The 24,516-nt window shown below is 45.3% G+C and overlaps 1 long non-coding RNA gene, 1 other non-coding gene and 1 pseudogene across 2 annotated transcripts; 1 reads left to right on the top strand and 2 right to left on the bottom strand.

Moving 5' to 3' along the window:
• Nucleotides 1-833: 833 nt before the first annotated feature.
• LOC139032239 (small ribosomal subunit protein eS10-like) lies at nt 834-4,628 on the bottom strand (annotated as a pseudogene).
• LOC139032240 (uncharacterized) lies at nt 834-23,878 on the bottom strand. Its single transcript, XR_011484772.1, has 2 exons — nt 23,217-23,878; nt 834-1,165 (listed from the first exon to the last, which is right to left on the bottom strand). It is a non-coding gene; the product is annotated as an uncharacterized lncRNA (long non-coding RNA).
• Nucleotides 7,834-7,905, top strand: TRNAD-GUC (transfer RNA aspartic acid (anticodon GUC)). The gene has a single exon. It is a non-coding gene; the product is annotated as a tRNA-Asp (tRNA).
• Nucleotides 23,879-24,516: the final 638 nt, after the last annotated feature.

Genomic DNA, 24,516 nt, shown 5'->3' with positions numbered 1-24,516 from the left:
ACGTGGCTTTCCTGCCCACCCTCCCTTTTCTAGATTCATCACCCTACCTGGTACACTTGATCCCCTCTCTACATTTGAGTTAAGCAATATTCAGAGTTCAAAATGACCAGAAGGAAGACTCTACCTCTGACTTCAGGGAACCACATCTGTGTTCCCTCCAGGCCCACTGAACACAAAGTCGAGAGAGGGAAAGCAAAAATTCCTCCAGGTTATTTGGAATCATAGAATAGCCACCCTCATTTCCACTGCTTGGTCCCTGGGCCTCTGCATTCAGGCTGTGAGAGGGGGGAGCCACTGATTTTAAACTTACACTGCATCCCGCATGTCAGTAACCCAAGTTGCTGTCTCCCAGCTGGCACTGGAGGTTTCTGGATCGGATCAGCTGCTTCTGAGCGATGGACATATTGTGTGTCCAGTGCTTCCATGGGCAAGGCCATTGCTCCATGCCCTTCACCATAAAAGGAAAATAGGCTGTGTAGGGGACAGCAGGGTGATGAACAAGCAAGTACAGAAATGACGAGGCTGGCAGAAGCACTCCAGGCGGGGAAGGCAAGTCCATAGCAGGAATGCATATTTATAACCTTGAGGTAATAGGTAACTGATCCTTTATGAAGCAAGGGAACAACGCACTCTACCTGCCAATAGATAGCTAGCTGGTCCCTGAAGGGCGGTGGTTCTCAGATTTTTTTTGGTGTCGGGATCCTTTTACACTCTTCAAAATTATTGAAAGGTTATACTCTTAAAAATTGTAAAGGGTTTTTGTTTATGTGGGTTATATCTATTTTACTGGATTAGAAGTTAAAGTGCTACACTATTTAAAACTAATAAACCCATTACATAGTAACATAACATTTTAATGAAAATAACTTTTTGAAAACAGAAATTGTGAGAAGAGTGCTGTGATTTGATGTGTTTGCAAATCTCTCTCTTTTTTGACCATGCTGTGAGGCACGTGGATCTTAGTTCCCTGACCAGGGATTGAACCCGAGCCCCCTGCAATGGAAGTGCGGAGTCCTAACCACTTGATGTCCAGGGAAGTCCCTGCAGATCTCTTTAGAATCTGGCTTAGTAAGAGACAGCTAGATTCTCAGATCTGCTTCAGCATTCAGCATTCAGTTGGTTGTATACACGCTGTGTAGCCTCTGGAATATTCCACTATTCACCACTGAAAGAAAAAGGCAAACACTGTCTTAGTATTAATAAAGTAGATCTGACCTCGTAGAACCCATGGAAGTCTTCTTGGTCCACACTTTGAGAACCACTGCCCCAGGGAATAGTTCCAAACAAGAAGCTCAGCTGGGTCTTTGCTGATGGCAGCTTGAGCACTCAGCAGCGCCCACTGCCCAATCAGATTTGGTGAGGGAAATCTGTTGTGTCTATGTGTACTGATTTATATGGCTGCTGAAATAAATTACCAAAAACTTTGTGGCTTTAAACAACACAAGTTTATTATCTTAGAGTTTGGGAGGTCATAAGCCTAAAATGAGTCTAACTGGGCTAAAATCAAGGGCTTCCTAAGTGGCTCTAGTGGTAAAGAACCTGCCAGCCAATGCAGGAGACAGAAGAGATGTGAGTCCAATCTCTGGGTAGGAAAGATCCCCTGGAGGAGGGCATGGCAGCCCACTCCAGTACTCTTGCCTGGAGAATCCCATGGTCGGAGGAGCCTGGTGGGCTATGGTCCATAGAGTCTCATAGAGTTGGACACGACTGAAATGACTTGAGCATGGGCTAAAATCAAGGTGTTGGCAAGGCTGCAGTCCTTTCTGGAGACTCTAGAGGAGAATCTGTTTTCTTGCCTTTTCCAGCATCTAGAGGCTGCCTGCATTCCCTGGCTTGTTCCCTCCTTCCATCTTCAAAACCAGCCATGGCCAGGAGACTCTCACTTCTCCCCACCCTGCCTCTGACTCTGCCTCCTGCTTCCACATTTAAGGACTCTTGTGATGACACTGAGTCCATCTAGATAATTCAGGAGAATCTCCCTATTTTTTTTTTAATTTTTCTGGTTACAGGCTATTCAACCCAAAACACTCTTTCAAATTATTGAGGTGGCTGACCGCATCCACGACCAATTCCACCTCTAAAGTGGAATTCAGTTGCTGACCCAGCCTCAGCCTCGGCATTCTTGTTGGCACCAGGGGGCAAGACACTTCGTCTGTAGATGTCTCTGTCAGCTTCTCCTCATGTGAGTCTTGCAGGTCACTCTCCCTCCAGACCTTTGGGCCATGGCCGGCCAGTCTCAGGATGGCTGCGGCGCAGAGTTGGCAGGCACGATCTCAGGGGGCCAGTGGAGGTAATCGTGGAGATACTGGATGCCCTCGTCGGTGGGGTACCAGTAGAAGTGTCTCCAGGCAAACTTCCTTCACGTAGCCTCGCGATTTGAGAGACAGTATAGCTTTCATGACGTGATGATCAGGCACGTTCTTGTCTGCCAGCTCTGGGTGCTTGGGCATGTGGACATCCTTCTTGGCCACCATCGCCCCCTCCTTAAAAAGGAGTTCATAAATGGCAATCCGGTTCTTCTTAGGCATCAACATCGCAATGGCTGCTGCGTCCAGGGCGGTTCTTCTTAGGCATCAACATCGCAACGGCTGCTGGGTCCAGGGCTGGAGCGGAAAAGTGAGAATCTCCCCATTTTTAAGGTCGGCTGATTAGTGAGTTTAATTTTTTCTGCCCAGTTTTTAAACTCTTAAACTCTAATACTTTGGCCACCTGATGTGAAGAACTGACTCATTTGAAAAGACCGTGATGCTGGGATTGATTGAAGGCGGGAGGAGAAGGGGACGACAGAGGATGGGATGGTTAGATGGCATCACTGATTCAATGGACATGGGTTTGGGTGGACTCCGGGAGTTGGTGATGGACAGAGAGGCCTGGCGTGCTGCAGTCCATGGGTCACAAATAGTTGGATATGACTGAGCGACCGAACTGAACCTTTATTTACCCTTTGCCCTATAAAATATATTCACAGATCCTAATCCTAATTAGGATCCTAATCCTCGGATTAGGATGTGGACATCTCTTTATTTTTTGACTGTGCTGGGTCTCCGTTGCTGCACATGGACCTTCTCTAGTTGTACCAAGCAGGGGCTACTCTTTGTTGAGGTGTTGAGTTTCTCATTGCCGTGGCTTCTCTTGTTGTGGAGCACAAGCTCTAGAGCATTCACTCAGTAGTTGTGGTACATGGGCTTAGTTGCCCTGTAGTTTGTGGAGCCTTCCAGAACCAAGGATCAAACCCATGTCCCCTACATTGGCAGGCAGATTCCTAACCACTGGACCACCAGGGAAGTCTAGGACATGGACATCATTGGCAGGTCATTATTTGTCTACCACACTATGAATGGCCTCTATCCCTGCCACATGCCACTCTGTGTGTGGGCCCATTGAGCCAGAGCCAGAGTGGCTTGGAAAGGAAGCTGACATCAACAGATTAGGTAATCTTGTCCACCTGACCACTGAGACCCTCCCTCACAATGGATGCCCTCTCAGGACACTTGTGTGAGTTAAAATAGCTTCACCACCTCTGCCCATTTCAAGCAGTTCATCCATAAATCTTTCCCTTAGACCTCTTACCTCTTCATCACCAATCTTCCACTCTTATTTTCAAGTCCCTGAGCAGTCACTCAACTTGTTAACCCACTGCTCATGAATCAGAGATCTGTACCCTCTGGTCATCTCTCCTTCCATGCAAAATGGACAATCAATATAACCATAAGAGGATATCTCTTCATCTTTTAGAGACACTCTGAGTGTGGCTTTAATGTGGCAGTTAATCCATTTGTGGCTGGTGCTAACATACTATGCAGACTCATTTGGAAATCATGTCTGTGCTTTTTCCTCCATGATAACCAGTCCCAGCAACTTCCCCAACTGGGGGCTGAGAGAGAAGCAGTGAAGCGTGAGAGCACCTACCGTGGGAATCTGAGCCACCTGTTCATGCAATTTCCTTGTGCCTCCTGGACTTACTCAGACCTGATCTAAGATATAATACTGAATAATAGAATGTTGCCATGCATGTCCAATTTGACAAAGAGATGGATCTGATGATGTCCAGTTCTGGTTGCATGGGTCACTTGGTGTCCTAAAATCAGGCATTCAGTCTCCATCATGCTCGGGTATGAGCCGGGAGCTGTTTTTCAGTGGAGAATAGTTATTGGAGAATAGTTACTGGCAGAAGAGGGCATGAATTAATCCAGAACCCTAAGGGTCTATAACTGTACTGCATCTCTCCTGCTGGAGCTTGTCCATACAGCATATTTTCCTGCCATAAACTTCTAAATTGTAAAGCTCAAGGGACAGGGCAGCTTGCTCTGCAGTCTGGACCTGCTACAGCATCTTATCTTGCCGCAGGCCTCTCTCAAAACTTGCAATATTATGAGTTTTTCCAGTGAATCAGTAGAACAGCATGACCAAATGTTGTATATATTACCTCAAAAATCCAGAGTCCCATCAAAAATTTTGCCTCTTTCTTTGTTGTGGGCAGTATCAGGTTCAGCAACTCTCATTTTGTAGGAGATGTACTGACATGCCCCAGACCTCCAGATACCTTAGAAACTTGCCCGACAAGGCATTCCTCTGAATATTTTGTGGGATTTATCACCCTTCCTTTGGCATACATATTCTGCTAAGAATCTAAAGTGCTTGCAATTTCCTGCTCACTAGGCCCAATTACAATAATGTCATCAATATAATGGACCAGCATAATGTTTGGAACTATATCAAGATGATCAGCATCCCTTTGGACTAGATTATGGCAGAGATCAGGAGAGTAAACAAAGCCTTGAGGATGTAGACTGAAGATATACTGCTATCTCTAATACACAAAGACAAACTAATTTTGATGATCTTTACTTATTGGGGTAGAAAAGAATTGGGGGTCAAGGATGGGCCCCAGGGCAGAAGTTGTGTTGATTTGCTCCAGTGAAATTTTCATGTCTGGATCCACAGTTACAGCTCCATCCCACCTAGTAGTTACAGTAATCTAGTCATTCCTCAAGACCCAACTGGTTTTTGCACCAGCCAAATAGGTAAGTTAAGCTGGGTCTTAGAAGGAATGACCACTTCTGTGTATTTCAGATCATTGATGGTGGCACTAATTTCTGGAATTCCCTTAGGGATGTGAGTAGTGCCTTTGGTTTGTCCCCCTGCTTTTCTGGCCTCACCACAGGGCAAGTGGGATCTTAGTCCCCCAACCAGATATTGAACATGTGTCCCCTGTATTGGAAGCCCTGAGTCTAACCACTGGACCACCAGGGAAGTCCCCAGTGGTGTGTCTCTCAGTTAATTGTCAGAATGGGTCTGTGGCCCCATTGAGCTCACTCAGGCTAAGAACAAACTGAAAGCCTTGAACTCATGACTCAGTGGAAGGGTGGATATTCAGAAAGCCTCTAGAATGACTCTGAAAGAATCTTGATCTCTGGGGGCCACAGGGAAGATGTAGCTGAGGACCAAGCCCAGGCCTTAAAGGTCAGGGTACCAGGGTTGCAGAGCCAATTAAATGTTCAACCCCACAACTACATCTCTTATGCTAATGGAGGGGCACTGGTTAAGAAAGGATAGGACATCCAGGCATGGGATCTGGACATTTGAATAGAACTTGAAACCCCAACACCTCCTGAATCTTCCTTGTTGCTGAAGGCAGCACCTTGGCTTCAGTCTGAAACCTTCAAACCTTCCTGGCATGAACACCCTGCAGTGACGTCACCTGGGGCCTTTTCCTGATGCTGGCTTTCCTCAGGACACCTCCATCACCTCTCACTGCCTCTAGGCCATGATGAGAATTATATCCCACCTAGCCCAGTTCAAGGCTTTCAATCTGTCTTGTTTCCTTTGTGTGTGTACCCGAGGGCAATCAGATGTAGAGTCAGAAGGCCGAGCCAGTCTTTGTAATCACTACTGTCACCATAGCGACTAAATGTCCTAGCTACTTGGTCTCCCGACATCATACCAGTGCATCTCACACCACCACTGGTCATAAAGGCAGTCACTGCGATGTCGCAGACAACCATCGTCCCTCACCCCCACCAAGGAGGATGTTCGCACACTAACCAGGATGTGTGAGCCACCCATCCCAGAACCCCAGAATCCCAGCCAAGAATCTATTTCCCAGGGCTCTGCTGGTACCAATTATTGTACCAGTCAGGACACTGGATGGAAACAGTTGGCACATTTAAACGGGTAACTGAAAAAGGTTTGATGAAGGGACGAGATCAGAGTGGTGGGAACAGTTGGAGGAGCTAAGAAAGGCTGCTGCGGCTCTCAGGGGCCTGCAGCGGCTGGAAGCTTTATCCCCCCAGGGAGCAAGGCACGGTCCCTGAACCTGAAGAGAGCTGCAGCCCTGGGAAAGGTCAGCCTCCAGGGACCAGAGCAGAATGGAGGAAAGTGAAGGGCGAGCCGGAGCTGGTACCTGGAAAATGTCAGACACGAGGCCTCGTTTTACAGATCAAGTCTAAGGCTTAGCTGCCCCTGAGGAATTCAGCAAATAGGCCCTGAGTGCCTGTGTGTGTGTGGTGGGGTGTGTGTGTGTGTGTGTGTGTGTGATGGGTGTGTGTGATAAGTGTGTGTGTGTGTGGTGGGGTGTGTGTGTGTGTGATGGGTGTGTGTGTGATGGGTGTGTGTGTGGTGGGGTGTGTGTGATGAGTGTGTGTGTGTGTGTGTGGTGGGTGTATGTGTGGTGGGGTGTGTGTGATGAGTGTGTGTGTGTGTGTGTGTGTGTGTGTGTGTGTATGTGTGTGGTGGGGAGGGGTTTTGGTGTGGAGAGGGGGAAGCACAGAGCCCTGTCCTGGAAGGACTGATAGTCTCGGGGGCAGACACACTCAGCCTCATTTTCCCATCTGTAATAAAGAATTCCTAATTACTGCCCACATCATAAATTCAGTAAAAGGATCATGCCACTGAGAGCCAGGAAAGCAATTTTCCATCAAGAAAATTTTTTAAATTTACTTCTTTGGCGGCACCACATGGCATGCAGGCTCTTAGTTCCCCAACCAGGGATCAAACCTGCACCCCTGCTTGGGAAATGCAGAGTCTTAACCACAGGATCACCAGGGAAGTCCCAAGAAAGTAGTTTTGGAAGGCCCATTTTGTGCTATTTCCTGCACTCAGGGAAAGGACGAGGGATTGGCAGGGGACACTTGTAGAGAATTGAAGTCCACCTTCCTAGTGCCCAGGGTGTCCCAGAGAGAGATTGAGGAAAGAGCACAAAGAATTGCTGGAACTAACACAACATTGTAAATCAATCATAGTCCAATATAAAATAAAGCAGTCATATTTACACTATACTGTAATCTATTGTGTGCAATAGCATTATGTCTACAAAAACAATGTACATATCTTTCTTGCTAAAAATGAAAAAAAAAAACCCAAAACTTTAGAAATGGGTCTCATTGGTAAAAAAAAAAAAAAAATAGTGATGTCAAGATACATGGATTGACTGCAGTATTATAGAAACAGACCACTGCTCTTTCCTGAACAGGGAATAAAACTCCAGCTACCTATAGTGATTGCCTGTGGAATTTTGAGATTGATTGGAAAGGGGAAAGCAGGAATTTGGAGGGGGTGATAGAAGTGTTTTACATCTTGATCAGGATGTTATCAAAACTCATTGAATAGTACACTTAGGATGTGTGCATGTTACTATGGGTAAATTTAATATCCACTTTAAAAATTATATTAAGAAATCTGATGCTCAGCCCTCAGCTCACATGCTGGATAACAGACTCCTGCAGCGCTCACCATTCAGCTGCTATCTGGGAGGCTTCTGGGAACCTGGGTGGTTAGACATCAGCCTGGTCCCACAGCTAGACTAGGGTCCCATTCTCCTCATGTTGGTCAGAATCCTTGGTGACTCAGATGGTAGAGAATCTGCCTGTCATGCAGGAGACCCAGGTTCAATCCCTGGGTTGGGAAGATCCCCTGGAGAAGGGCATGGCAACCCACTCCAGCATTCTTGCCTGGAGAATCCCATGGACAGAGGAGCCTGGCAGGCTACAGTCCATGGGGTCACAAAGAGTCAGACACGACTGAGCGACTAAGCACAGCACAGAGTTGCTTTACAATGTTGTGTTATAATAGTTTCTACTGTATAGCAAAGTGAATCAGTTATACATTATATCCCCTCTTTTTTTTTAAATTTCCTTTCCGTTTAGGTCACCACAGAGCACTGAGTAAGTTTCCTGAGCGATACAGAGGGTTTTCATTAGTTATCTATTTTACACACAGCATCAATAGTGTATGGATACTTCCCCGTTGGCTCAGATGGTAAAGAAACTGCCTGCAGTGTGAGAGATTGGGGTTTGATCCTTGGGGTGGGAAGATTCCCCTGCAGAAGGGAATGGCAAACCACTCCAGTATTCTGGCCTGGAGAATTCTATGAACAGAGGAGCCTGGAGCCTGGCAGGCTACAGTCCATGGGTGCAAAGAGTCGGACACGACTGAGCAACTAACACACACACACACACATCAGTAGTGTATATAAGTCGATCCCAATCTCCCAATTCTTCCCATCCCTCCTTCCCCACCTTGGTGTCCGTTTGCTTGTTCTCTATATCTGTGTCTCTATTTTCTGTTTTGCAAATAAGATCATCCATGTGTAGTGTCTTATACGAAATAAAAAATGAATACAGATACTTGTCTTGTTTCTTTGAGCAAGATGAGTGATATTAAGAGACATTCGTGGGCTATTGGGAAATGACCCAGGTGAGAGGAAACACTTTGAGAAAGTAAAGGGTTAGAGATTCAGAGTCAGACACCTTTGAGAGCAGCGGGGACAGATTCTCCAGGGCTTTCCCCGGGGCCAGGAGCAGGTGGGTTTGCAGATTTAGTGGCAGGAAGATGAAGTATGGCAGTGTGATTGAAGGCTTTAGTTCTCTTAGGAAAGAATGAGGGAAGTTCACTAAACAAGAATAAACTTCGAAAAGGAGGTAGAAAATTTGAGGAACAAGGGAAAAGAATAAAACAGTAATCTTGAGAGTGTAGAGAAGAAGGAAATTGTGCTTATTCAGAAAACAAAGTAGAATTTTCCATGTTGAGTCCGTTTGATGTTTGAGAACAGGAAACCAGTCAGCCTAATTGTATGATGTTATCAGTAATCTTCAGATACTTGCGCACAGGCACCAGAAGGATGAATTTTGCCAAGTAAGATAAAATAAAAGGAAATGAAATGAAAGATGTGATTAGCATAAGAAACCATAGAATTGAGTAGAGATTCCAAGAGAACTAAAGATGGAAGAAGAACTGAGGTCAGTAGACTGGATATCTTCATGAGAGGGAAGCATTATTAAGCAGGTGTGTATTAGTTTCGGGGAAAGGCAAAGGAGCTATATAACAAAGATATCCCACAATACAGCAACTCAACAGAGTTTTTTTTCCCCTCATATAACAATCTTGCTCCAGTATTCTTGCCTGGAGAATCCCATGGACAGAGAAGCCTGGTGGGCTACAGTCCAGGGTCGCAAAGAGTAATTTAAGAAACAAAACTGAAGCAACTTAGCACGGACACAACAATCTTGAGATAAGTGGTCCAGGTTGTTGGGGCCACTGCGCTCCCTGCAGTCATTCAAGGGCCAGGTCCCTCCCATCCTGTGGCTCAGACATCTCCTAAGCTGTTGTCCTCATCTTCATGGTCAAATTATGGCCCATGTTTAGCCCAATGGAAGAGAAAAGGGCGTGAAGGGGAATGCATCTAAACTTGAAGGCATAGGCTTGAAGGTGACACCCATCACTTCTGCTCACATCCACTGATAATCACATTTTGTATAGGTGCCCCTAGCCATGAGAGAAGCTAGGAAATATAGTTTCTATCTGGGCAGCACTCTACCACTAATACAAAAAGAAGGAGACAACAGATTTTGATGGACATCTGACAGTCTTTGCCATGGGGGATACTTGAGAAAATGTGCATTGTAATTGTCATATTCAATAGCATAATTTAATACTTTCCCCTTTTTTGAACACTACCTTACATACGTAATTTTTGTCTTTTAACTAGTTTGCCAATTAACATCTTAGTACATCAGTCTTTGGGAGTAAAATTTCTGGTAAGCATCTTCCTAAAAGCATCTTCCTGAAAAGAAGATATTTTAGGAAGATGCTTATAATGAATAAGCATCCTTGAATTCTGACAAACTTAACGATGAAAAACTAGGCAAAATCTAAGTGAAATGAGTGAGGTTAGTCAAGGTCTGGAACTGTTTTCCTCTGAGGTCTTTAGCCATCTATAGGTTTGATATCTAATGAACTTTGGGTTTAATGGTCTAAAAAAACTTAGAACCCAACCAAAAAGGAGAAGCTGACAAGAGACCCCAAGGGACCATACTCTCATTGTAAGAGTGAACCAACAGAAACCAATCCCAATGCTCCTCACCCTGGGACTAAAAGGAAATACGTCTTGGTTCCAAAAAGACCGGGGGGAAATAAACCATATGCCTGAGAAGTTGCTTTCTGAACTGTCCCTTGTGCAGAATTTCACATCACCTATCATGGTCTCAAATATTCAGATTGTAAATTTATTTTAAAATGATCCTGGGCCGGTAATACCCCTAGCTTCTGATAGAAGCAAATGCCCTCCAAAGCAATGCACCATCATCCTGAGCTTCAAAATTTCAACAAATCGTGTTTTTAAAAATGTGAACTGTTAACCATGCAGACAAGGGAACAAATTATCATGAGTGACCACAGTGGAAAAAATAGATACAATTGATTTTATCACAATCCAGAAACTCCATCAAGAGAATGAAAAGGCAAGCCATACAATGGGATAATACTTGAACACATTTAACTGATGAAGGAGTCCTATCTTGAATATATAGAGAACTCAATAAGAAAAGACAAACCCACCAAATAGAAAAAATGGGCAAATAAGTTCAACACATACTTTACAATAGAAGGAAATCCAAATAGCCAATAAATACATGGGAAAGTGCTTAGCTCCATAAATAATCCTACAAAACAAAACCTATAAGAAATATTACTATATACACACACCAGTTGGGCAAAATTCAAAAGTGTGACAAGACTAAGTAGTAACAAGGGTATGGTGCAGCTGGAACTCTCATACACTGCTGGTGACTATTAGCCCAACTACTCTGGGGGAAAGCTTGGGGGGAAGTAAAGTGGTATAAATATTCATATCCTGTGACCCTGCAACATCCCCACTGGAAAAATGCTTTAAGTAGTACACGGATTCTTCATCAGGAGACATGCACCAAAACACTCCAAGGAGAATTATTTAAGGAGCCTCAAACTGGAAACAATCAAAATGCCTATCAATAATAAAGTAGCTAAGTAAATTTTGTTTATAATCGACCATGGAGTATTAAACGGCAATGACAATAAAAAAAACTAGAACCTCTCAATAACGTGGATTAATGATATAAATCCCATGCTGAGTGAAAGAAGCAAACAAAACACAAAAGATATACGAGGAATTGTTCCATTTGTTTAAAATTCCATAACAGAAAAGTCTAAACTATATTATATAAGGATGGATAAGGTATATAGAACGATAAAACCATGACACAAGGCAGTGAGTGCATACTAAGTCACTTCAGTTGTGTCCGATTCTTTGTGACCCCATGGGCTGTAGCCCACTCTCCACGCAAGAATACCGGGGTGGCTTGCCATTCCCTCCTCCAGGGGATCTTCCTGACCCAGGGGATGAACCAGTGTCTCTTATGTCTCCTGCACTGGCAGGCAGGTTCTCCTGCTAGCACCACTTGGGAAGCCGTAACAGTAGGCAGAGATAACCTTAAATATAAGAATAATTATCCTTAAGAGGAAAGTGGGGGATCTGATTGAGGAGGGGCACGTGGGGATTCCTGTAGCCCTGGCAATATTCTATTTCTTGACTTGAATGGTGATTATACAGATGTTTGCTTTATAATTGTACATTATACTATGTGTTTAAGTTTTATGCACCTTTCTGTATGTGAGTTTTCTTTTACAATCAAGTTTTTAAGCAGAACAACTTTATGGCAATGTATTTGAAAATTGAGGCAAAGTGAACAAATGTCTAGAAAACTATTACTTTCCAAAGCCAAATCAAAAAGAAATAAGGTATCTGAACAGTTCCATAACTAGTAACCTATTGCTATGTGACAAATTACAATAAGCTTAGAAACTTAAAAGCACACACTTATTATCTCATGATTTCTGTGTGTTAGGAGTCTGGGCACATGTTAGCTGAGTGCTCTGTCTCAGAATCTCTCACAAGGCTACAGTTGTTGACCAGGGCTAGGTCTCATCTGAAGGCTCAGCTGGGGAAAGTCCACTTGTAGATTGACATGGTTGTTAGCAGAATCCAGTGTCTTAAGGGTTGTTGGACTCTGAGCATCAGTTCCCAGCTGACTGTGAACCTGAGGCCACCATTTGTTTCTTGTCACGTGAACCTCTCCAATACAGCCACTTGCCTCTCCAGAGGGTGCAAGCCAAGAAGGCAATAGGGAGAGTCTGGCAGACAGCCAGAATCTTGGACTTCCCTGATGGTCAGTGGTTAAGGGTCTGCCTCTTGGGGGGGTTCAGGATGCGGGGGCACGTGTGCACCCATGGATGATTCATGTCAAGGTATGGTGAAAACCTTTACAATATTGTAAAGTAATTATCCTCCAATTAATTAATTTAAAAAAAAGAATCCGCCTCCCACTGCGGGGGACAGGGGTTCCATCTGTGGTCCAGGAAGATGTCACACGCCTTGGGGCAACTAAGCCCACGTCCACAGCTGCTGAGTCTGAGCTCTAGAGCCTGTGCCCTGCAACAGAGAAGCCACCACCATGAGAAGCCTGCACACCGCAACTAGAGAAAGCCCACACGTGGCAACAGAGATCCAGTGCAGCCAAAAATAACTAATAAATAAATATTTTTTTAGAAAAAAGAAGTTACAATCTTATATAACCAAATCCTGGAAGTGACATTCGTCCCCTTTGTCATATTCTGTCAGTTAAGAGCAAATCCCACACTCAAGGACAGCAGATTACACAAAGGCTTGATACCAAGAGGCAGAGAATATTGGGGGTCATCTTAGAGTCTGCTCACCACATGAGTAAAGGAATTGAATCAACAGTTAAATTCCTTCCTACAAAGAAAATTCCAGGAGCTTCCCCAGTGATCCAGTGGCTAAGATGCCATATTCCCAGTGCAGCAGGCTCAGGTTTGATCCCTGGTCAGGGAACTAGTTCCCACATGCCACAACTATCAAGATCCCTCATGTCACAATGAAGACCTGACAAAGACAAATAAATAAATTAAAAAAAATTTTTTTAAAAGAGGAAAGAAAATTCCAGGCCTCCCTGCTAAATTCTGCCAAGAATTAAAGCAACAATTCCAATTTTACATACATCTTTATTCTCACTTCCAATTATTCCCTTAGAATAGGCAAATTCATGGGGAAAGTCTTTTGATAAATGCTGATTTTTTTCCCCCAGGAATGTTGTACTAATTTATATTCTTACTATTTTTCTACATACAATTTCCCCCAATATTTATTATGAAAAATTTCAAACACACAGAAAAGTTGAAGAAACTGTGCAATGAATGCATATATACTCACCACCTGGATTCTGCGATTGTTAACATTTTGCTATATTTTTATATCTATCCTACTATATATTCATCAGTGCATCTTACTTTATTTAAACTGTAGTAAAATATGTATAATATAAAGTTTGCCATTTTAACCACTTTTAAGTGTACAGTTTTGTGGCATTAAGTACATTAACATTGTAACTGTCTCCACACTTTTTTCCTCTTGCAAAACTGAAACTCTATACCCATTAAGTAATAACTCCCATTCCTCTCTACTCCCAGCCCCTGGAAACTACCGTTATTTCTGTCCCTGTGATTTTGACTGCTCTAAGAGCCTCACATGCATGGAATCATAGAAGCTTTTGTCCTTTTGTGACTGGCTTATTTCATTTAGCAAAATTTCGTCAAGGTTCATTCATGTTGTAGCACATGTTATAATTTCCTTCCCTTTCAAGATTGAATAATAGTCCATTGTGTGTCTATACCACAGTTTATCCATTCATCTGTTAATGGACACTTGGATTGCTTCCACCTTTTGACTATTGTGAATAACAATACATCTTATGTTTAATGCATTTGAGTAATTTGCAGGTATCAGTACACTTCATTCTTAAACACTTCAGCATGAATAGCATTGACTAGAGTTTAATATTTGTTTGCAGTTCTTTTTTGCCTTTTTCTTATTGAAGTATAATTGAGGTACAATATTATATGTTACAGGTATACAATATAGTGATTCACAATTTTTAGGGGTTAAACTCCATTTATAGCTATTATAAAATACTAGGTAATATATCCTTGCACCTTATTTTATACACAATAGTTTCTACCCCTTAAGCCCCTATTCTTATATTGCCCCTACCCTGGTCTCTCTCCCCACTGGTAACCACTAATTTGTTCTGTATATCTGTGAGACTGGTTTTTTTTGTTGTTATATTCATTGTTGGTTGTATTTTTTAGATTACACATATAAGTGATATCCTACAGTATTTGTCTTTCTCTGACTTATTTCACATAGTATAATACCCTCCAAGTCTATCCATGATGTTGCAAATGACAAAATCTTCATTCTTTTTATGGCTAAGTACTATTCTATTTATATATATATATATATATATATATATATATATATATATATATATATACATATCACATGTTCTTTATCCACTCATCTGTGGATGGACATTTAGTTTGTTTCTATATCCTAGCAGCTGTAAATAATGCTGCTATGAAGAACATTGGGATGCATGGATCTTTTCAAATTAGTGTTTTTGTTCCTTTCAGGTAAATACCCAGGAGCAGAGTTGCTGGTTCATATAGTAGTTCTGTTTTTAGTTTTTTGAGAAACTTCCACACTGTCTTCCATAGTGGCTACACCAAGTTACATTCCCACCAACAGTGTATGGGGTTCCCTTTTCTTCACACCTTTCTAACCTTTGTTGTTTGCGCTCTTTTTGATGATTGCTGTCCTGACAGGTGTGAGGTGATATCTCACTGTGGTTTTGATTGGCGTTTGCCTGATGATTAGTGATGCTGAGCATCTTTTCATGTGTCTGTTGGCCATCTGCACGTCCTTTTTGGAAAATCACCTATTCATGCCTTCTGCGTCTCTTCTACTTTGGAGATAAAATTTAGACTCACTGAAATGCATTCACAACACTTTGGCCACATGATGCAAAGAACTGACTCACTGGAAAAAACCCTGATGCTGGGAAAGACTGAGGGCAGAAGAAGTGGATAACAGAGGATGAGATGGTTGGATGGCACCACTGACTCAATGGACATGGGTTTGAGCAAGCTCCGGGAGTTGGTGCTGGAGAGGGAAGCCTGGTGTGCTGCAGTCCATGGGGTCGCAAAGAGTTGGACATGACTGAGTGACTGAACTGAACTGAATTGAAACGCGCAAATTACAAGTGTGCAATTAAATGAATTTAGGCAAACGTGTATATCCATATTACCCAGATCATCCTCATCAATATATAGAACATCTCCATCACCCTAGAAAATTCCCTCATGCTCCTTCCTGTGTTGGCAGGTGGGTTTCTTACCCCTAGCGCCACCTGGGAAACTCCATAATGCTCCTTCCTAGTCAATTCTCAACCACTCTTGTCCCCAATCCCAAGGCAAACACTGCAATAATTTTTTTTAACCATAGACTGGTTGTACCTGTTCTAGAACTTCACATAAATGGAATTGTACACTCCTGTGCTCTTCTGTGTCTGTCTTCTTTCCCTCAGCCTATTTCTAAGATTTGTCCAAGTTTCTGCCATCTATCAATAGTCCCTTCTACTTTATTGGTTAGTATTCTCCTGTAAGTACACAGTCAAATCCATTGTGCTGTGGTATCTCATTGTGTCTTTAATTTACATTCCCTGGATGACTAATGATATTCAACATCTTGTCTTATGCTTACTGGCCAGTGCCTATCTTTCTTTGTGAGTATATGTTCAAATTGCTTGTCCATTTTAAATTGGGTATTTGACTTTTAATTATTGAGTTTTAGAAATTCCATATTTTCTGGAAATAAGTCATTTGTCATGATTTGGGATTTGAGAATATTTTCTTCCACTCTGGGATGTGTCTGTTCATTTTCTTAAAGATGACTTTTGATGAACAAAAGTTTTACATTGTGGTGAAGCTCAATTTACTGTTTTTTGATAGTTATTGCTGGCTGTGTCCAGTCTAAGAAACCTTGGCTGACCTTCAGATTGCAAAATTTTCTCCTACGTTTTCTCTAGAAATTTTATGGTTTCAGTTCTACATTTAATTTCAACAACAATTCATAAGATTTAGGTACTTTTTGCCCTTTTATAGAGGAGGAAACTGTGGCCACAGAAAGATTAAGTAACTCACACAGAGACACACACACATACACATACCTTTAGTAAGTAATCATTGTGTTGGAACTGGAATCCAAGAGGTCAGACGCCAGACCCAATCTCTGACACACCACCATGAACCACTTTTGAAAGGTGCTACTGGGGAGGGAGGGGACCCAACCAAGCTGTTGTCTAAGGCCTGGGCGAGGGGCACAAGGAAAGTCCAGTGAACCCCCTGGGCACTGGCCTGTTTGTGTGCATCTTTGGTCTTCACAGAAACACGAGCTTCTGGGTGAGGGGGGCAGGCTGTGGAAGGCAAGGCCCAACACTGCCATTCAGTAAGTTTAAGAATGGAGGTGCAGGACTTCCCTGGTGGCTCCGTGGCAAAGAATCTGCCTGCTATTGCAAGGGGTACATGGGTTCGATCCCTGGTCCAGAAGATTCCACATGCCAAGGAGCAGCTAAGCCCATGAACTGCAATTGCTGAGCCCACGTGCCCTAGGGTCAGAGCTCCGCAGCAAGAGAAGCCCAAGCAGACAACTGTGAGTGTTAGTCGCTCAGTTGTGTCCGACTCTTGCGACCCCATGGAGCATAGCCCGTCAGTCTCCTCTGTCCATGGGGTTCTCCGGGCAAGAATACTGGAGTGGGTTGCCATCCCTGCATCCCAGGGGATCTTCCTGACCCAGGGATCAAACCCAGGTCTCCTGCATTGCAGACAGATTCTTTACCATCTGAGCTACCAGGAAAGCCCACAACAAAGAATAGCCCCCACTCAATGCAACTAGAGAAAGCCCAAGTGTAGTAATGAAAACTCAGCGCAACCAAAAAAAAAAAAATTAATTAAAAAAAAAAAGCTGTCAGTTGTTTTAAAAAAAAAAAAAAGAAGAATGGAGGTGCAGGGGGGGATGGGAAAGTCAATCTAACTCTACAATAAGGTTCTATTGCAGGAGGACAAATTTCTGCCCCTCCATGGATGAGATTCTTGACCAGCTGTGGCTTATGGGAGATTCTCAGAACCTGGGACATCACCATGTAACAATTTGTCCTCCTCTTGGGAAGCAGATGGAATTAACAAACTATGACTATTAAGCAAGTTACACCAGAAGATAAATTATACATATTGCAACAAGGGGAAAGAGAACATGTAATGTTTGCAAAATTCTTCAGGGAATTTGTCCTTGTCCTGGGGAGAAAAAAAATGCTGGCTTGCAGTTTAACATTTCTATCAGAAAGTTGAAGCTCTTCCTGCCTCAAAGAAGGCAAGAAAGTCATGCTGAGATGTCACCTCTGAAGCTGCCTCAAGTGATTCAGAGTTCAGAGTTACAGTCTAGTTTTGACCAGTTCCGTCCCCAGGGAATAGTTGCTGAATGTTGTTAGCGTTATCATAGGTCAAGATAACAAGACAGGGAAAAGCATACGAATGGTCTGTATCTCTTGTCCTGAAATTTAAGTCCCTCTGCAATTAGAAATATCAAAGGTAAGCCCTAGTGGATTGCAATATTTTCTCAAATTTTGACTAGATCCTAAAAACAGAGACCTGTAGCTCCCCGTAGATCAGTTGGTAAAGAATCTTTCTGCAGTGCCAGAAACCTGGGTTCGATTCCTGGGTCAGGAAGATTCCCCTGGAGAAGGAAATGGCTATGGGGAATTCCGATGCCAGAAGTGTCCTGGATCAACTCCAGAGGGATTATGAGCGGTCCCTGAGCCGCCTGACGATGGATGACATTGAATGCTTGGCTGGCCACTTCCTGCACCCCGAAGCAACTGAAGCTAAGGAGAAGTGATTCTCCAAGTAGGATTCTCAGAGTGTGGGGAGGAGCCTGGCCGGGCCACAAGCTGCATGTAGCATTAAATGTCTTCTCGTATTGCAAAAAAAAAAGAATTCCATGGACAGAGGAGCCTGACAGACTATAGTCCATGGGGTCACAAGAGTTGGACACAACTTTGCAACTAAACCACCACCACCAAAAGCAGAGAGGGACACCCACAGCTGTCCCCTGAATACTGAGCCTCCTTTCAGGTGGACAGCCACCTGGGACAATCATTCTTGCAATCTGGGCCCGTCCTGAGGGTCCAGCCACACAACACCTCCTTGTCATCCATCCTCCCATCTCCCCCCTTCCAAGTCCCTGCCCACCTGGCAAGACCGCCAGCCACTGCCCAGAGCTGACATACAGCCTGACCCCAGGCCGCGTCTCCTTCCATGCCAAACAGACACAAAAGGTACTGCTAGAAGCCCTGGAAAGATTTCTCGTCACTGTTGCCGCCGGAAATCAGGCTGCAGCGCGACAGCGATCGATTCCTGGCTGGGGCTGGCTGCTTGCAGAACCATCTGTTAGCAGGCTGTGGAGAGAGCTCAGGATTGTCTGCAAAATGACCTCGAAGTCTCATCCTGGGTTGCCTGGCAACTAGCAAGCTGGGATCAGTGGCTCCGGGTCCCCGAAGGAGGGGCTGTGCCTGAACCAGCCTGTCGTGGGATGTGGGCAAGGTGGGGCACAGGCCTCCAAGCCAGCACTTCCCTGGAGAGCTGATGCTTAAGGTCAGACTGCTTGGCAGTCACTCATCACCCCATCACCCCAAGGTCATTCTCACACTCCCCTATGAAAGGGAGAACAAGGGTCCCTGTGCCCCATGGGACCTCCGGCCTCATCAGGGACCTGGCGCCTGAGGGTGCGCTGCCCGTGAGTTCCACCTTCACCTAGTACTGTGCCAAGTGTCCCCCAAGCTCTACACATGGTGCGGGCTCAAGTTTTCGATCCTTGGGCAGCTGGGCTGGAGGGACCTGCGTCTGAGGCGTGGGAGGAGGGAAGGGCAGCAGGAAGCTGGAGAAGGGCCTCCGGGGAGTCAGCCGCCTGCTCAATAGCTCTCCTGGGCTTCAGGACGTGCCTGGGCCCAGTCCGCCTCCCTGCGTGCTCTCTCCCCTTGACAACAGATGCTGCTGGGCACACCTGACCTTGTGGCAAGGTCAGACAGTCCGCGGCTCTCGTCACATGGTCCCCAGGTGCCTCGTGTCGGGCTTTGAGTCTCCCCTGGGGCCCACCAGCTTATGAAAGGCATGAGCTGTTTCTCAAAAGGAGAACAGTGGCTGGCAGAAGGGGAAACAGCTTTGCACTCAAACCCTGGCTCTGGAGCTGAGATTTGCCGCCTGGGGTTTGTCCTGGGCTCCAGAAGGGCATCTCAATATGCCAGAGACACTTGGGGCCTCAGATGAACCCAGCTTTGGAGCAACTGCCACATGAGAGAGCAGGGGTGTGGAGGTGGCTGATCCTCCATCCCATCCACCCCCCTCCCCACCATGGCCCATATAGAGTTGTGTGCAAGGAGAGGGCGCATGGCTCCAGCCTCAGGGATGGATGCAAATTACCTGAGGCTCCAGACTCTTGATCTCTGTCCATGAGCTCCCCTCCACCCCAGACTGCCCTGTTACTTTAGGTCCCTGAGTTTCACCTGCCTTTAGTCCCACCGAGGGAACAGAACGGACTCCTAATTTTCTTAGAATTTACTGCAGGAAACAGAATGACACTTCATGTTCTCAGACTTGAGAGTATACATCAGAACTCCTCTGGGTGGGCACCTTGCTTAAAATAGAACTGATATGGGACTCAGGAATACACATTTTAACCAAGCTCCCCATCTATGATTCTGATCCAGGTAGTCTGCAGATCTACATGGTGGAGTGCCGCTGAGGCAATCAAGCCTGGGTCAAAATCCAAGTTCTATACCTGAACTGATTTAGATTCATTGCAGCTATAAGGGACAGATACCCAGAATAACAGGAGCCTAAACAAGAGGGAAGTTAGAAGTTTCTGTCTCTCATATGAATGTTCAGGAATGTCCCAGATTCAGGCTGGTATGGTGGTACCACAATCACTAGGAAACTAGACTTTTTCTATCTTGTTAGTCCCATACCCTCCATAGGCAGCTTTGTCTCATGGTCCAAAATGGCTGCTCCAGCTCCAGTCATCATGCCTTCATTTCATCTAGCAGGAAACGTAAAAGGGGAGAAGAAAGGCACAATGTTGTTTAAGGGCAAATCCTGGAAGCTAAACAACCACTCTACTTATATTCCATTGGCCAGAACTTAGTCATATGACTAGATCTGCTGCAAGAGAGATTGGAAAATATAGATATCTATTTAAGAGTTTGTAAATAGTGGCTTAAGACACAGAAAGAATGTGTAAAGTAGCTGAAACAAAGAAGGAAAGGGTGATGGGAAAGATAAAATCAGTTACCTAATACCAGTCATATATGGTGAATACAACTGAATGCCAGTGATTGTTCTAAGCACTTCATGTGTAACCATGAATTCAATTCAAAATGTTTTGACGTAGGTCATGCTATTCCTTGTTTGTCAAAATGGAGTCATACACTCACTCCAAACCGCACCAACTGAAAGACTAGTCTTGCCAGCTACTCCCTGAGTAACTCTGAACAAATTCTTTGCTGGCAAAACAGAATAGGCAAGCCATACTCAGCTCAGACCAGACACAATTTCCCCCAAGACCTGGTTACATTGTGTCCCCCAAACTTTGACCAGGTCAAACTTCTGCCAGCCAGGAAGAAAGGGCATTTGCTTCCCTAATGTTTATAAATCAGGTGTCGGCCGGGGCACCCCATGAGACTGAGATAGGTTGCACTCAAACCCCATCCAGAAGGTTGCTACCTCTGGCTTCCTGCTTCTGCTAGATTCTTACATCTGTGGATGTTTGGAGCCTGCAGGTGCAATTCCTGGGCTCTGGGACCTCCATAAGGGTCTGCTGTTGGCACAGTGCTAGGCACAAAGTAGTCGCTCCCTAAATGCTTGTTGAATAACAATGACGATAACTATCACTCAACGAGTGCTCATCACATGTCAGGCACAATGCTCAGAGCTTTGCATATGTTATGCCATTAGACCCTGACAGCTGCTAAGATCTTCACATTATCAAGATTTATTTATTTTATAAAAAAAAATGTTTTGCAGAAGAAGGTATTTATTTTATTTATTTTTTCTTGGCCATGCCAAGTGGCGTTTAGGATCTTAGTTCCCTGACTAGGGATCGAACCTGTGCCCCCTACAATGGAAGCATGGTCTTATTAAACACTGAACCATCAGAGAAGTCCCAGCAAGATCTTCATTTTGCTGATGAAGAAACTGAGACTCAGAAAGATAAGGTGTTTGCCAAAGGTCTCACGCCTGGTAAATAGTAGAGCTGGGATTTGAAACCACACATTTTTTAACCACAAAGCTTGGATTGTCTACAGTCTTTCAATAGCTACCCATCTCTATCCACATGTACCATGAAAGTCCCAAGAGCCTGGGGTCTACGCTGCTGGGTCTGTGCGCTGACAGGAGGAGAATGTGTTTTGTCTGGGATTCCAAGGATTCAAACAACTGCAGGACCCTCCTGTCTAGTCTCCTCGATTTCCCCTGGTCCCAGCGCCCACCCTGAGTGAGCCTGCCACCCAGAACGGAGGCCGTTGTCACTGCAGAAGGGGGAAGGCAGGACAGGCCTTTCACTCACAAGGGACTTGGAAACAATTTCCAGAAAACCAGCAGAGTACATGGTTGAGAAGCGGAACTCTAGCCTGCCACTCCTCAGCTCTGTGACCTGGTAAGTATTAAAATGAGCTAACACACAGCATAGAAAGCCCTGAGAAAGGGACTAGCGCGCGTTCCATCGACAGTCTTCGAGAATTAGTCATCATTATGCCTGTTTCAGTGAAAGCTGGTACCAGCAGAAGCCAACCACCCAGAGAGGGCTGAGTTCTGGCCTCTCTTCTTTCTTTTTCAACATAATAAATTGGCTTTCAAATAACAAGTGATACATGGTCAACTGATAGAAACTGTAAAATTTTGGATTAAAAAAAAAATCACCTATAATCCCACTCTCTAAAGATCATCTTTCTCTCCTCGTACGGAACTAATACCATAGTGATTTGGTGCAATTTATTTTTTCCCCAGAAAGTGACTGGGATTTGCGGTTCTCCCACCCCCACCAGCATGAGTCACCCTAGTCCCACAGAGTCACCCAAGGTTCTGAGTTTGCTAAGGGGGATGATGCCTCAGAGGCGAGCAAAAGAGGCTGAAGAACAAGCCCTGCAAGTGTATTTGGCTTGGCCCCAGCCACCTGGAGAATTTTATGAGCGAAGGGCTTCAGAGACTTTTAAAGGGTGAATCAGAGCTGCCACCTGAGCTCACAACCTTTCAACAGCTTCCCATGGCTCTTTGGAGAAAGCCAAGGTCTTCCACGTGGCCTTGGATGTCCATGCTCCCTGGCCTGAGTCTGAATCGTGGACTCCATCTATCAGTTGTGTGACTTTGGGCAAGTTATTTAAACCTCTCCATGCCTCAGCTTCTCCATCTGCAAAATGGGCATAACAGAACCTACCTCCTAGAACTGCAGTGAGGGTGAAATAGGGCGAGGCGAAGCACTTTGCACCTGGCAGAGGGAAAGCCCTCGATAAATGTCAGCAGTGTGACTGTTGCTGTCTTGCTCCAGTTCTTCCCTTTGCCCTCCACCCTGGGACGCACGCCCCAGCAACGTGACTGCAGGGCCCTCACGTTTAACCCCTCTGTACACAGCCTCTGACCGTGTCTGTCCAATAGTGATAAGACAGGGCAGGCCTTCTCCTCAGATGACTTTCCTGTTTTCAGAGGGGGTGAAGGTGGGGGATCTTTCCGGAACCGCCTCTGTCTCATTGACCAGAACTGGGTCCCACACCTGCCCTTAAATGAATAACTGGCAGAGAGGAATGCAAACGTCCTAGTTGTACAAGACCTGGACAAAATCAGGCTTCTGTTAGCTCGGCTGGTGCTTCTCAAACTCCAGGTGCGGCGGAATCCGCTAGAGGGTTTCTTACAACACAGATTTCTGGGTCCCACCCTCCAGGCTTGCTTACCTCTCAGGTGAGGTCAAGAATTTGCAATTTCCTGGAGAACTTCCTTCCAGGACTTTCCAACAGGACTTCCCCTGGTGGTCCAGTGGTTAAGAATCCGCCTGCCAATTCAAGGAACACAGGGTCAGTCTCTGGTCCAGGAAGATTCCACATGCCGTGGGATAACTAAGCCCACAAGCCACAACTAGGGAAAATTCATAAGCAGCAATGAAGACGCAGTGCAGCCAAAAATTAATTAATTTCAAAAAAGAATTTGCATTTTCCCAGATGCTTCTGCAGCTGCTGTTGATGATCCCGAAACCACAGCTTGAGAATCCCAGGAGGGGAGGAGGAGGGGGAACAAATGCTTGTTCCTTAGATTAACCTGGCCTCTGACTGGGGCCTCTGGGTCTGGAGATGGCTGTGGGCAGCCCAGTCTCAACTCAGGCTATGCAAAGACCTCCCCCAGATCTCATGGCCACTGTCTTGCTGCTGCTGATTTCTGGTCCGTGGCCTTTATTTCTGCCCTGGAGTGGACCCAAGCGAGGGGGTGGAGGACAGTTTCCCCAGCTCACAGAGCAACTCTGGGTACCAGCTGTTGTGTGAGCAGGACTTGTACTAAAGACACAGCCCACGTAGGAAAATAGCACAGGAGCGGATCTTGTTCTGAAAAGCCCTGGGGCCTCCCTGACACTGAGGTTCTCAGAACTCTTCACCAGTCGCTGCAGGACCCAGCCTGTCCTCTCCCTTTCTCCTCGACTTCACTCCTACGCACACCTCCCTCCTCGCTGCCCCCGGGGCCCATAGAACAATGCTCCCTCCACTCTCCTCCCCAGCTCAGCGCAGTCCTGCCAATGGCCACACCCTTGAACTGAGGGCCCAGGGCCCGAGAGTCAGAAAGTATACCTGAGTAGAGCCTGGGTTAAGGGCGCTGAGTCTGAGCCCCCAGCTGGGGGAAAGGGGTGCTTCTGGTCTGAGCAAACCCTGAAGGTGGACAGGAGACAGTTCGGGCCTGGGGAGGGCGGGACTCTGCCTCCTGTGGGCTGAGCAAGGACTGGGGTTTGGCTCTAAGCTATCCTGGCCCTGAGAGGATCCTAGGAATGCTGTGAGAGATGCTGGGCAGTCGATCCCTCCTGCTCCTGCAGCTCTCAGAATCACTCACGACAGGCTCATACCTGGAACTGAAACGGAGCAACATCCTATGGTCCTTCCCCCCCACCATCCACCCCCAACATATCCTCTGCCTGGCTTCTGTCTGTGGACAACTTTAATCAAAGGATAAGTTTAATCGGAGAAGTGAGAAATCGGAAACAAGACAGTCAAA

Source organism: Odocoileus virginianus, chromosome 30, assembly GCF_023699985.2.
Source record: "Odocoileus virginianus isolate 20LAN1187 ecotype Illinois chromosome 30, Ovbor_1.2, whole genome shotgun sequence".
In the NCBI taxonomy this organism is placed as follows: domain Eukaryota; kingdom Metazoa; phylum Chordata; class Mammalia; order Artiodactyla; family Cervidae; genus Odocoileus; species Odocoileus virginianus.
The sequence above is the reverse complement of the archived record's forward strand: the minus strand, read 5'-3'. Positions and strand labels throughout refer to the sequence as shown.